This window comes from Rhinoraja longicauda, chromosome 24 (genome assembly GCF_053455715.1).
Source record: "Rhinoraja longicauda isolate Sanriku21f chromosome 24, sRhiLon1.1, whole genome shotgun sequence".
NCBI classification, from domain to species: domain Eukaryota; kingdom Metazoa; phylum Chordata; class Chondrichthyes; order Rajiformes; family Arhynchobatidae; genus Rhinoraja; species Rhinoraja longicauda.
In genome coordinates, this window is record NC_135976.1 from 22,364,467 (window position 1) to 22,379,014 (window position 14,548).

Consider the following 14,548-nt stretch of genomic DNA (forward strand, 5'->3'; position numbering starts at 1 on the left):
TAACCAACAGACCCCAGTCTGTTAGATTAGACAACGACACCTCCTCAACCATCACCCTGAACACCGGCGTTCCACAAGGCTGTGTGCTGAGCCCTCTTCTCTACTCCCTTTTCACCTACAACTGCATACCTGTACATGGTTCTAACACCATTATTAAGTTTGTAGATGATACAACGGTGATTGGCCTCATCAGCGACAACGATGAGTCGGCCTATAAGGAGGAGGTCCAGCTACTTGCAACGTGTTGCGCTGACAACAACCTGGTCCTTAACACCAAGAAGACCAAGGAGCTCATTGTGGACTACAGAAGGAATAGGGGTGGTACGCACATCCAATCCATATTAACGGGACGGAGGTGGAGCGTGTTTCCAGTTTCAGGTTCTTAGGTGTCAACATTTCTGATGACCTCTCTCGGACCCACAATACCTCAACACTGATCAAGAAGGCTCACCAGCGTCTCTTCTTCCAGAGGAGACTAAAGAAGTTCCATCTGTCTCCTCAGATTCTGGTGAACTTCTACCGCTGCACTATCGAGAGCATCCTTATAAACTGTATCACAGTATGGTATGGCAACTGCTCTGTCTCCGACCGGAAAGCACTGCAGAGGGTGGTGAAAACTGCCCAACGCATCACCGGTTCCTCACTCCCCTCCATTGAGTCTATTCAGAGTAGGCGATGTCTGCGAAGGGCGCGCTGCATCGTTAAGGACAGCACTCACCCCAACCACTGATTGTTTACCCTCCTCCCATCTGGGAGGCGCTACAGGTCAATCCGTTCCCGGACCTGCAGGTTCAGGAACAGCTTCTTTCCTGCGGTCGTTACCTTACTTAACTCTGCGCTTCGATGATTGCTGCCACCCCCATCCCCCCCACCCCCCCCCCCCCACCCCCCCCCCATCCCGCTCGGGCACTCCTCCCATCAGTTACTGATCTCGCTCACCGGAATTTCCACTACCGCTACTGAATTACTGTATATATTATATGTTTTACTATTCCATCGCATGCACTCTGGTTAAGATGCTAACTGCATTTCGTTGTCTCTGTACTTATACACTGCACAATGAGAATAAAGTTTATATTGTATTGTATTGTATTATACTCAAATGTTACGGAACTTCAGCCGCACTAGACTGAGTACAAGTCTCCATTACAACGAGTTCGCAAAAAAATCAGAATAGGTTTACATCTTAATGGGGAATATTAATGTTATACACAACATAATTTACTGCAGAATAAATGAAGAAATGACTAAGCATCAAATCGTGTTTTCCGGTAATGCGATTTTTAAACCATGTGTTGTAAAAAGAAAATGACCAGGTCCGCCAAATGATTGACACACCAAATGTAAATAACTAAAAACAACAACTGGCAAGCGAAAGCAAGGACAACGTAATAACGGACACAAATACGGGTGATTTTGTTTACACTGTATGCTAACGGCTGCCGTCACAGTCTTGTGAGAGATATTCTCTTCAGACTTTGACGTGGCTAAACATAGCCCGATCAGAATAGTTCAAAAACTAAATTTGTTTTGTTCCGTGTACAGTATCGGACGCCACATTGCAGGAAGGTCTTGATAGCAATATGACTGAAGAAGAAATTCACAAGGACACCGCCTAAAATGAAAAGCTGGAATCACTTTGAGGGATTGGAAAGGCCAAGATTTTCTTGTCACTCAAACGCAGGATCAGTGACTTACTAGCGTTTCTCATTGTTCTCAGCTGCATGAGTTGGGTCGATGAACAAAATATTTTCCCTAAGCCAAGCCACGGCAGACTGAGAAAGCAACATTATTAGTTCAGAATAAACTTTTAAAACGAAATGCCAGGTGAAATGTTAACACAGAGAGTGACGCCTCAAAGGAGATACCAGATGAGATAATTATGGCATTTGCATTTGAAACGTTTCAGTTTGGTATGTACAGGCATTTCATTGTGAAATTAATGGAGGGATACGGGCCTAATGTGGGCAAAGCGGCGTCATGGTCGATGGACATGACGAGGGCTGAAAGCATTAAGTTATGTGACCTTATCTCTGTGATTATTTACTAGTTACGCCGAAGAATCTGTAACTTTCATTCGGTCCTGGATTTATAATTGTACGACCATTTCTAAAACCATAGGGTTCCCAGATTGCTTTTTTATTTTGTATGTCTTTACCGATGTCTGCGAAGATGGTGATGGCTAACACTAATAATTCCAAAACGGCTCGGATATTAAATGTCAATCATAGGTTTAGTGCGTCTGTATTTCCACGATCACGTCTACGGTTAAAAAAAACACAATTATGTGAAAATGGCAACGCGTGTATTTGTCAGCTCCATACACGAAGTCACAATGAGGGGAGGTGTCGACGTGCTGGCGAGGCTCTTGTTGTCCCTATCCTCAACTTTTTGATGCTGTTCAAAAGCGTGTTTTAAAATGTATTATCACAAGCAGCAGCAAGTAAACAAATTTAGATATCGATCATTCCAATATGTGTCAAATATATTCTTGGTGATTTTATTTCTGAATAGCGTTTGTTTTGCATTGGAACAGCATTGTTGCTATTTCCAATTTGTTATTTTCCGATTTCCCACACACACCTGTTTCTTCAAATTGAAAACAAACCTGCATTAATTTTAACGTTCCGAAACATTGCACGCCCTTGTTCAGCAACTTAGCATGCATTATATATACATTTTTCTTGGCTATTTTGGTTGGACGAAATTATTGTAGACATGTGGCATACCTCTTTATTTTTGTCATGCGGCATTTTATAATTCGTTTCTACTCCCGTGTACGTAGCAAGTCACCATGAGTAACATTTGACAGCAACGCCAATGGGCCGCATTTTGAACTGCTGGACACTTAATGAATAATACAAATTTCATGTTTCAGAGTTGTTGCTGTTTGCAAAGGATTTTCAGTGTTTCTCAACTATTTGTCTATTTAAACTACACTTTTAGGAAGCAGAATTGAGAACCACTTAAAAGTTGCAGTGTTTTGAAGTTGCCTGTTTAGATTAGAAATCCTGCATATGCGACCGAGTAATTAAGAATTCTACTGGAATGAAATAACCCAAGTAACATGTATTTACCCGAGATCTCCGGGCGTGGAATACTGCTATCTACAACGACTGAAAGCATGTCTCATGCCTTAAACTTTTCCACTTGAATAGAAAGCGGCAGGATGATGTTTCTAACGCATGCAGGTCATCCACTTTTGAATCCCTTGTGAGGAACATCGGTCTGCAATCCAGCTATCGATTTTGTGTCCGTGAAGGCAACCATATTTAATATGCACACTCGATCAGTAGACGTGTGACAGGGCAAGTAGTCTGATCATATGAGTGAGGCTTAATTTATGTTTGCTAGGGACTGCGAATAAAATTGAGCATCTGAATACCAGCCAATTTCATATTCTCATTGCGGCAGTCATGATCCAGAAGCTCTCTGAATCACGTAGATACAATTTTAAGGTGGCGTTGGGATATTCTTCTGCAATTGCTGCAGTATGCATTGTAAAATAGAGACAAAAAATTGCAAGTGCGGGAACAAAATACTTAATTATACAATGTGGGTGTGACAGAAGAGCAGATTAATATTTGACAGAGAGAAGCTTCTGTGGTTGGTATTCATAAATAGTGAAAGATTATATAATTCGCGATAGAAAACATTAAAATAGAATTAGTTTTCAGTATACAGAATGAGAATTGTTTTCATATTCTACCCATCGTGTTCAGATTATCATTACCGTGGCTACAGTGTCATAGAAAACGTTAGCTTGCTTGGAAAATATTCATATTACTCACACTATTGCGGTTTACATTGTACTATTCCAACACAACGTGTAAAGGTTTGTCATCAGAGCATTATAATCTGCCTTAATAATTCAGATATCACTCAATATTGAGGAAACCGTTGGAAATAATCTTACAAAGATCGTACCCGTGCTTTGTAAATCTTGTTCCAGTTTTGCTACATCTGCAAGTAGAAGAGCGTTGTTACGTTAGACGTCTTAAGAATGGAATGTAAACAGACATGTGCAGGATATTGTGGAATTGCATCCCACGTCGCAGAAATAATATGAAAACCGTGACTCATAATTTTATACATTCCAATTATTTTGAAATTCTCAAGTGATGTTAAACAACTTGCCATAAAAAGTAACCGAATTTGTTGGAATCGTACGCAGAGACTTCCAGTGCCTTATCTGTTATTCAGATTGTTCCAGGTGTTTTATTTTGTAAAATATCAATTGGTACGCCGTGTAGAATTTAGGCTCAAAAATAGTCATCTGCGCTAAAGAAACCGCTCTTCAAATAGAAAGGACGTATTTGTATAATGCACAGTGCTTGAGTTACTCAGTGGGACATGCAATATATTTGTCCTGGCGACGTTTCACGTCGTTCTAGCAGCGGACAAAAACGTTAAAAGAGGTGAGGCGCGATAATGTCAGAGAAGTGACAGGTGTATAGAGCTGATGTTTCACAGGTAGATGGGTGTATCCTAAACTAGAAAGCAGATAAACGGGTGGTGAAATGGGGAAAAGTGTGACCAACTGTGACAAGGACATAGACGGTAGACATAAAATGCGGGAGTAATTCAGCGAGACGGGCAACATTTCTGGAGAGAAGGAATGGGTGACGTTTCGGGTCAAGACCCTTCTTAGCCTGATGCCAGGGGAGTGGGCGGGAGAGAGCTGGAATGTAGTCGGAGATATTCTACATATTCTTACTGAATATGAAGAAATAAGAAGGCAGAGATGCTGCCTGACCCGCTGAGTAACTCCAGCATTTAGTGTCTATCAATTTAAAGCAGCATCTGCTTTTTATTTTTTCCAGGACATAGAGGGTGTCATGTAAGGAATCAAGAGCAGAGAAATGTAACCACAGATGGAGGTAAAAGGTAGGAATCGGAAAATGGGGTGTGGAGGCGCGATAGTGGGAGAAATGGGATATTGGTACAGCAGTCTTTCAGCGAGGAATTATCCACTAATGTTTTGATGGTGTTGAAATGACCATTCATGGAAAACACATTGTTTCTCCACTTTTTGAGATCGATGAACCAATTTTAAGCACCCGCTGCTCTGACAATTTCATATGCTGCAGTTTGAGCAGCAAAAGAAAACGAAAGTTCGTAGCATCGTATTTCCGTGATGTTGCCTTGTGTTGATTCATACAATCTGGCGACGTCCATTATGGTCCGTGACCTCCAATAATTATCTGTGCTTCCACCAAATCACATTAAGGGAGAAGGATGCCGAAAAGGCTATTATTGTTGGTTTGAAATACGTTAATTGACGGTTCTCCATTCACTTGGCATTGCTTGGTCCTATGGTCTTAGTTGAGAGATGTTTTTGAAAGTAAACACGCGACCTGGCATTGCGGGAAAGATTTCGCTTCAAACGCAGTAAGTTATTACGTAATTGCTTGCCCTCTGATTGACTACGGGACTGAATGAATGAACAGGATCTCATTGTTGCTGCTTAATATTTCGGGAAATTAACGCTAAATCAAGCACGGAATGACAACGCTGCCGATGTTGCTGTTCTCTTCATCCTTACTTCCATGACATTACATCGCGTGCTGATTAATATGGATAACTTTATCATGGCAATTTTGTTCTACCATTATCACAAATTAGAACGCTTGCGTCTGTTTGAGGTTGGATATCTTGGAGATAACACACGGCGCATAAAGTGCGGATACGATCATTGGAAAAACGAAACCTTTTTTTGCACTACATCACGAGGAATGACTACCAGATCGACAGCTCAACCTTAATTTGATTTCCTACATCTATTTGCCCGTGGTTCTTTAATTTGCAGTTCATTATTATGATAAATGTCATTTAAATAACGATGTAATCACTCCAGAATTTTGTTATTATTATTCTGAAGTCCCGCAGATGTTAAGGACAGAAGTGCCATTATTTATTTCACTAATGCATGCTTTATGCAAATTGCAACCGTTGCTCCCACAACATTCCAGTGTAAACCAAGTGCCTCGTGGAAATACTTACCCCTTGAATCCGGTCGTTCATTCAAAACTAAATATGTAAACAGCAAATTGGATGATATTCTTATCAAACAGAGACGATTACGATATCGCAATCGTAATCGTCATCGAAATTTTATTATCCAAGTACGTTTTGCAACTTAGAAAATATTTGATTTGCCATAAAAGCATAGCAAAAATAGCAGGAAGTCAAACAACTACAAAAATTAGCATAAACATCCACCTCATAGGCTCCACCACATTCCCCACTGTGATGAAAGTAAATTAATTCTTATATTCTTTCCTCCTCTTCTCCCGCGGTCACGGCAGTCGAACCATCCGCAGATCGAAGCTCCAGCAGCCGATGATCGTAGCGCCCGCGTCAGGGAAATCGAAGCTCCCGCGATCGTAGCTCCCGTGGCTTCGAGCTCCTCAGGTCGGTGCCTAACCAAAGAACTGCAAGCTCCGCGATGTTAAGTCCGCAGGCTCCCGAGGTTGGATCTTCCGAGGTTGATCCCTAGCAAGAGGCCACCAGCTCGTCGATATTAGGCCGGAGCGTGGATGGAGTTGCGATACCGAAAATAAAGTCGCATCTCCCTCGGGGAAAGAGATAAAACAAGTTTACCCCTCCCCAACCCCACATAATACAAGACTAAAGACACACTAATACATGCATTAAACAACAGACTAAAAATAACAAAGGAAAATGACGAGACAGACCGTTGGCGAGGCAGCCATCGCTCGGCGTTCATTCAGCGCCACCTGGTGAACGTCCAATACGTAACAATTCAGACAATCTTACCTTCCTTACACTTTTTCAATCTTGAATCTGCGTAAACATAAAATAGCTCTAAATATATCAAATTGCACAATGCAAGACATTAAAAATTGTTAGCATAAGGCATATTACAACTAGGCTCAGCGCACGAGAAGCAGTCCCTCTGCAATTGCAATCAGATTTACATTTATATCCATTCAGTACTCCCTGAAAAAAAACCGTGATCCTGTTTACACTCGTTATTTCGTCAAAAGGCTTGTGTTCCTCCGTTCCTTGTAGGAAGAATTAAAAAAACACAATCCATTCTATGGTTATTTCTGCTACTTTCTATTAGCTCCATCCTCCTTTCTAAATATTTTCCTTATCAACATTTACACGCTTACGTTTCCGGCAGTATTCCCAACAGATATTGATTTATTGGAAATTTATTGGAAATTTATTGGAAATTTATTGGAAATTTATTGAAAATATTATACCCTATCTTTATCCATCATTGCGATTTAAAATCTCTCTCTTCAAATTAAGTATGTTTTGTCTTCGAAAACGTACCACTCCATCGGGTCATTATTATGCTCCCTCACAGGGCAGCTAGTAACCTCTAATCAGTTATTCCTTCCAATTGATTGTATATAACGGAAATTAAAATCGCCTCCTGACCATTTATTTTCACGCCGTTTTTATAAAACACAAACTGTTGTTCCATGTTTATCTTAATTGGCCAACGTCACTTCAAGCGATTGCACTTTTAGCATATTTTTACTGATGCAAAACTACAATTACCCACTCACTTCTATCTGCCTCATTTGAAAAGGCAAGTGTGTGAAATGTAGTTTGCGTCGTGATTGAAAATAGATAATAGTGAATAGACAGGAGGTGCAGGGTTAGGCCATTCGGCCCATCGAGCCAGCACCGTCATTCACCGTGATCATGGCTGATCACCCAAAATCAGTATCCCGTTCCTGACTTCTCCCCATATCCCTTGACTCCGTTATCATTGAGACCTCTATCTAACTCTCTCTTGAAAGCATCCAGGGAATTGGCCTCCACTGCCTTCTGAGGCAAAGAGTTCAACAGCTTCACAACTTTCAGAGTGGAAAGGTTTTTCCTCATTTGCGTTCTAAATGGCCGACCCCTTATTCTTAAAATGTGCCTCTTGTTTCGGGACTCCCCCAAAATCGGGAAAATGTTTCCTGCCTCTATGTGTCCAATCCATTAATAATCGTATATGTTTCAATAAGATCCCCTCTCATCCTACTAAATTCCAGAGTATACAAGCCCAGTCACTCCAGGCTTTCAACATACGACAGTTCCGCCATTCCGGGAATTAAATTCGTGAACCTACGCTGCACTTCCTCAATAGTAATAATGTCTTTTTGGAGACCACGACTGCACATAATACGCCAAGTGTGGTCTCATTGGGGGCCTGCACAACTGCAGAAGGAACTCTTTGCTCCTCTACTGAACTCCTCGTTATGAAAGTCAACATTCCAGTAGCTTTCTTCACTACCTCCTGTACCTGCATGCTTAATTTCAGTGACTGGTGAACTACGACACCCAGATCTCCTTGTACTTCCCATTATCCAAACTTAACACCATTCAGATAATAATCTGCCTTCTCGTTATTACCACCAAACAGGATGACTTCACATTTATCCACATTAAACTGCATCTTCCATGCATCTGCCCACTCACCCAACCTCCCTAATTCTCCCTGATTCCTCAGAGCATCTTCCTCACACTTCACACAGCCATCCAGCTTAGTGTCATCTGCATATTTGCCAATGTTACTTTTAAATTATAACTAGAACAAGTGGACCCGTTGGGCCCATTCCTCGTAGTGGGGAGGGGGGGGGCAGGGAAGGGGAGAGGGTGTGATTGAGTGAGCCCTGGACCCAAAGACTCTCCTGTATTGTAGCACCCTCAACCCCCAATCAATCCTCCTTAACCCCCCTCCTCCCCCCCACTGACCCACTCAATCCCCCCTACCCACCCCCACTTGTCCCTCCCCAGCCCCCACACCCACTATCCCCTCCCCTACCCCACTCCCCCTGGCCCTGCCTCCATCCCCTTTTCCCCCTCCCCACCCTTATTCCCCCCCACGCCCCCACCTCCCTCCCCTCCCTTCCCCTACCCCCACTGTCCCTGCCCGCACCCCACTCTCCTCACAACCCAATCTTCCCTCCTCCCCACCCCCTCTTCCCCACCGCCACTTTTCCCCTCTCCCCACCCCCACCCTGCCCTCCTCTCCCCTCCCCACCCAGCCCTCCTCTCTATCCCCAATCTCCCGCCACCCCCATCCCCTCCTCCCACGCTCTCTCCTCCCCCACCCCTCCCATTTCTCCCCTGCCGCGCACTGCCCCCTTCCCCCCCACCCCCACTGTCTCTTAACCCGACAACCAACCCCCTCACCCCCACACTCCCCTGCCGCCCACACCCACTGTCCCCCTTCCCCACACCTCGCCTGTCCCCCACTCCCACTCTACCCGACCCCCTTCCCGCGGCGCGGTACTGCCAAAGTCGGGCGTGCGGGCGGCGGTTAGCAAGGGAGGCGCCTACACCTCCCGGCGGTCAGCGCGGCCCGACCTGAGGAATGTCCGGTGCAAGGCCGGGACGGGCGGCGGTGCACCCGGGTCGGGGGGAGCGCATCAGTTAAAGGTCCGGGGTGTGTAGGGGGCGCATTATTTAAAGGTCGGGGGGTGCATTAGTTAAATATCGTGGCGGGGGGGAAGCGCATTGGTCAAAGGTCCGGGGGAGCGCATTAGTGAAAGGTCCGGGTGGGGCGCATTAGTTAAAGGTCCAGGGAGGGCGCATTAGTGAAAGGTCCGGAGGGGGGCGGTACATTTGTTATAGGTCCGGGGGGGACTAGCGCATTAGTGAAAGGTCCGGGGGGGTTAGCGCATTAGTGAAAGATCCGGGGGGCGGGCGCATTAGTTAAAGGTCGGTGGGGGGCAGCGCATTAGTGAAAGGTCTGGGGGGCGCATTAGTTAAAGGTCGGGGGTGGGGGGGCATTTGTGAAAGGTCGGGTGGGGAGCGCATTATTGAAAGGTCCGGGGATGGGGCGCATTAGTTAAATGTGGGAGAGGGAGAGCGCATTAGTGAAAGGTCGGGGGGGAGGGTATCGCATTAGGGAAAGGCCGTGGGGGGAGCTTATTAGTGAAAGGTCCGGGGTGGGGGGGGACCCCAGTTAAAGGTCGTGGGGGGGAGCTGGTCTGTTGAAGACGTGCATCAATGCATGCATTGTGACGTCACACGCTTAACACCGGCGGGGGTGGGGGGTGGGGGTGGGGTGGGGGGGGGGGGAGGGTGCGCAAGCTGTTCTCTCATAGGTGCACGGGAGCCATTGTGACGTCACACGCTGAAAACCTTCATGAAATGGGTTACAAAGGAAAATTTTAAACATTAAAATCTCTCTAGCTTTAAAAACGTAACTTCAATTTGAATGAGAGTAGTTTTAATATGTGGCCAGGATAATGGTGAGTATGGTGGTGCAAACATTGTAGCGCTATGGTGTACTGTTTTGGGTGCGCACGCGACAAAACTTATGCTGCTCACATTCACACAAACACACGGACACAGAGTTTTAGTAATATACTAGACCAAGTGGGCCCGTTGGGCCCCTGCTCGTAGGGTTTCCATTGTAAACTGGGGAAATTGCTTTTTTCATTAAAATAAATTGCCCCACACCCCCCTTTCCACACGACCTCCCTTTTTCCCAGTACCCCTCTTTCCCCCACCACCAAGCCCCCTCCGCACGACCCCTGTTGTCCCCCTCCCCATTCTCAGACCCCCCATTCTCTCTTCCCCAGACACACTCTTACTGTCCCCCACCCCCCCTTTCCCCAGCACACATCTTTCCTCTACTCTCTCTTGCCCCCAGCACCAACCCCCCACCCCCGATGTCCCCCTCCCCAGTCCCACTCTGCCTACTCCCACCCCCACTCTCACCTCCTCCCACCCTCCACGTCGCCCCCACCGTTACTCTCCCACACCCCCCTTTCCCTACCAGCCCCCCCCCCTGTGGTCCCGGCGCTTAGGGAGGACGAGGGAGCTGCGGAGCGGGGCCGTTACCGTGGCGTGGCCGAGCCCGGACTACTGGAGACGGATAGGGCGGCGGCGCGCTGGTTCCGGGCGATAGCGGGGAGAGGGTCTCCCGGGTGTGGGAGAGAGGAAAGAAGCAAGGGGAGAAAGGAGAGGGGAGCCGGTGATCGCGGGCGGGCGGCTCCACTATGTGCGTCCATTGTTTTGGCGCGAGTGAGGACAGGCCGCGCGTGCGTGCTGACGTCATACGCAAGTGCGGGGGTGGGGGGGGGGGGGGGGAAGCGCATTAGTGAAAGGTCCGGGCGGGGGGAGAGCGCATCAGTTAAATGTCCGGGCGGGGGGACAGCGCATTTGTGACCAACTATCTTCATCAAGCAGAACTCGCATCTAATGTTTCTCTAACTGAACGCAGCCTGGCACACATTGTACAGCTGTCGGCTTCAAACCTGAACGCAGCCTGGCACACATTGTACAGCTGTCGGCCTCACAGCCCCATGGCAGGACAGACAGACAGACAGACAGACAGACAGACAGACAGACAGACAGACAGACAGACAGACAGACAGACAGACAGACAGACAGACAGACAGACAGACAGACAGACAGACAGACAGACAGGCAGGCAGGCAGACAGGCAGGCAGACAGGCAGGCAGGCAGGCAGGCAGGCAGGCAGGCAGGCAGGCAGGCAGGCAGGCAGGCAGGCAGGCAGGCAGGCAGGCAGGCAGGCAGGCAGGCAGGCAGGCAGGCAGGCAGGCAGGCAGGCAGGCAGGCAGGCAGGCAGGCAGGCAGGCAGGCAGGCAGGCAGGCAGGCAGGCAGGCAGGCAGGCAGGCAGGCAGGCAGGCAGGCAGGCAGGCAGGCAGGCAGGCAGGCAGGCAGGCAGGCAGGCAGGCAGGCAGGCAGGCAGGCAGGCAGGCAGGCAGGCAGGCAGGCAGGCAGGCAGGCAGGCAGGCAGGCAGGCAGGCAGGCAGGCAGGCAGGCAGGCAGGCAGGCAGGCAGGCAGGCAGGCAGGCAGGCAGGCAGGCAGGCAGGCAGGCAGGCAGGCAGGCAGGCAGGCAGGCAGGCAGGCAGGCAGGCAGGCAGGCAGGCAGGCAGGCAGGCAGGCAGGCAGGCAGGCAGGCAGGCAGGCAGGCAGGCAGGCAGGCAGGCAGGCAGGCAGGCAGGCAGGCAGGCAGGCAGGCAGGCAGGCAGGCAGGCAGGCAGGCAGGCAGGCAGGCAGGCAGGCAGGCAGGCAGGCAGGCAGGCAGGCAGGCAGGCAGGCAGGCAGGCAGGCAGGCAGGCAGGCAGGCAGGCAGGCAGGCAGGCAGGCAGGCAGGCAGGCAGGCAGGCAGGCAGGCAGGCAGGCAGGCAGGCAGGCAGGCAGGCAGGCAGGCAGGCAGGCAGGCAGGCAGGCAGGCAGGCAGGCAGGCAGGCAGGCAGGCAGGCAGGCAGGCAGGCAGGCAGGCAGGCAGGCAGGCAGGCAGGCAGGCAGGCAGGCAGGCAGGCAGGCAGGCAGGCAGGCAGGCAGGCAGGCAGGCAGGCAGGCAGGCAGGCAGGCAGGCAGGCAGGCAGGCAGGCAGGCAGGCAGGCAGGCAGGCAGGCAGGCAGGCAGGCAGGCAGGCAGGCAGGCAGGCAGGCAGGCAGGCAGGCAGGCAGGCAGGCAGGCAGGCAGGCAGGCAGGCAGGCAGGCAGGCAGGCAGGCAGGCAGGCAGGCAGGCAGGCAGGCAGGCAGGCAGGCAGGCAGGCAGGCAGGCAGGCAGGCAGGCAGGCAGGCAGGCAGGCAGGCAGGCAGGCAGGCAGGCAGGCAGGCAGGCAGGCAGGCAGGCAGGCAGGCAGGCAGGCAGGCAGGCAGGCAGGCAGGCAGGCAGGCAGGCAGGCAGGCAGGCAGGCAGGCAGGCAGGCAGGCAGGCAGGCAGGCAGGCAGGCAGGCAGGCAGGCAGGCAGGCAGGCAGGCAGGCAGGCAGGCAGGCAGGCAGGCAGGCAGGCAGGCAGGCAGGCAGGCAGGCAGGCAGGCAGGCAGGCAGGCAGGCAGGCAGGCAGGCAGGCAGGCAGGCAGGCAGGCAGGCAGGCAGGCAGGCAGGCAGGCAGGCAGGCAGGCAGGCAGGCAGGCAGGCAGGCAGGCAGGCAGGCAGGCAGGCAGGCGGGCAGGCGGGCAGGCGGGCAGGCGGGCAGGCGGGCAGGCGGGCAGGCGGGCAGGCGGGCAGGCGGGCAGGCGGGCAGGCGGGCAGGCGGGCAGGCAGGCAGACAGACGGACGGACGGACGGACGGGCGGACAGACGAACGGGCGGACAGACGGACGGACAGACGGACGGACGGACGGACAGACGGACGGACAGACGGACGGACGGACGGACGGACGGACGGACGGACGGACGGACGGACGGACGGACGGACGGACAGACAGACAGACGGACAGACAGACAGACAGACAGACGGACAGACAGACGGACAGACAGACGGACAGACAGACGGACAGACAGACGGACAGGCTATTCTCAAAATTACATCAATTTCAACAGTAATTTTCCTTCAGCCAATCATGTCTCATTTGTCCTATCGTATTCACATTATAATGTGTTCCACTTTGGGATGCCTCGCGATTCTGAAGTTCTTCTGATACAACCTAATAGTTAGGATGCACTAAGAAGGCATGAAGGAGGCACTAATAGTTAGGATGCACGGGTCACAGTGTTCATTAACACTAGAGTGGTTCAAGAAAGCTTATCGCCATGAAATAACGTTTTCTATATTCCAAAGTTTCAGAACACGGAGAAACGAATACTGAAATGTCATTAAGTCATTTCTTGGCGACGAAAGTGCATTAAATGTTTCGTTTTTATTAACAGTTGATATTACTTTTATAGTGTCCATCATCATCATTAATCATAGGAGACAGTATATACAATTCAGCGGTGAGTGTTTCTCATAGAAGCGCATGTTAAGGTCACAGGGCACATGGCTCGGAAACACGTTCAAGTGTGCATTGCAATCTGCACGGAAATGTCCATGCATCGAGATTTACTTATTGATCCCTTTCAGCAAAATACTGGTCTGGTCGTTCGCCATAGGCATATCGTTCCGCGTACAACGCCACCAGGATTTCGCACCTGCATCTAGCAGATCTTGTTTGAGCTTTAATATATCTGTAATAACCAAAAATGTAATTTTCAGATAAGTGAATTTGCTTAGTAACTCTATTATTCATTTATCTTGTTGCGTCAAATTTGATGATTATATTTTCCTTCGTATCGGTCCGAAATTTGCAGTGGTATATTTAGATAAAATGTAATAAATACCTATATATCACAGGAAGAACATTCCTGAAGGCTCAGACAAAGCTGTTACGTGCATTCGCTAAAGTGAAATTTCAAATATGAAAAATACAAGTTGAATGTTGATACCAAATATAAATAGGCAGCCAATATATTACGACACTGGTTTCTTCTTCACCGGTTGGTTGTTTTGTCGTCTTCTTGTGTACATTCACACGCAATATGCAACGAAGTTCATTTGTTTTGTACAAATTGGATGTCAAGGTAAACAATGTTATCTTATGGTATTTGGCATTAGCTCATTGTGTCCAGCACGTCGTCTGATGATGCTAAGCACGATAGCACAGCTTACATAACATAGGTGTGTGTTCAACGAGCAGCATTGCTTGGATTTCTGAAAGGTCTGGACAATTCTGTGGCAGTTTCGGACATGTTACACATTTAAGTCTCTATAAATTGACAGCATTACCAACAACAACTGAAAGAGGTCCATGCAACCAGGAA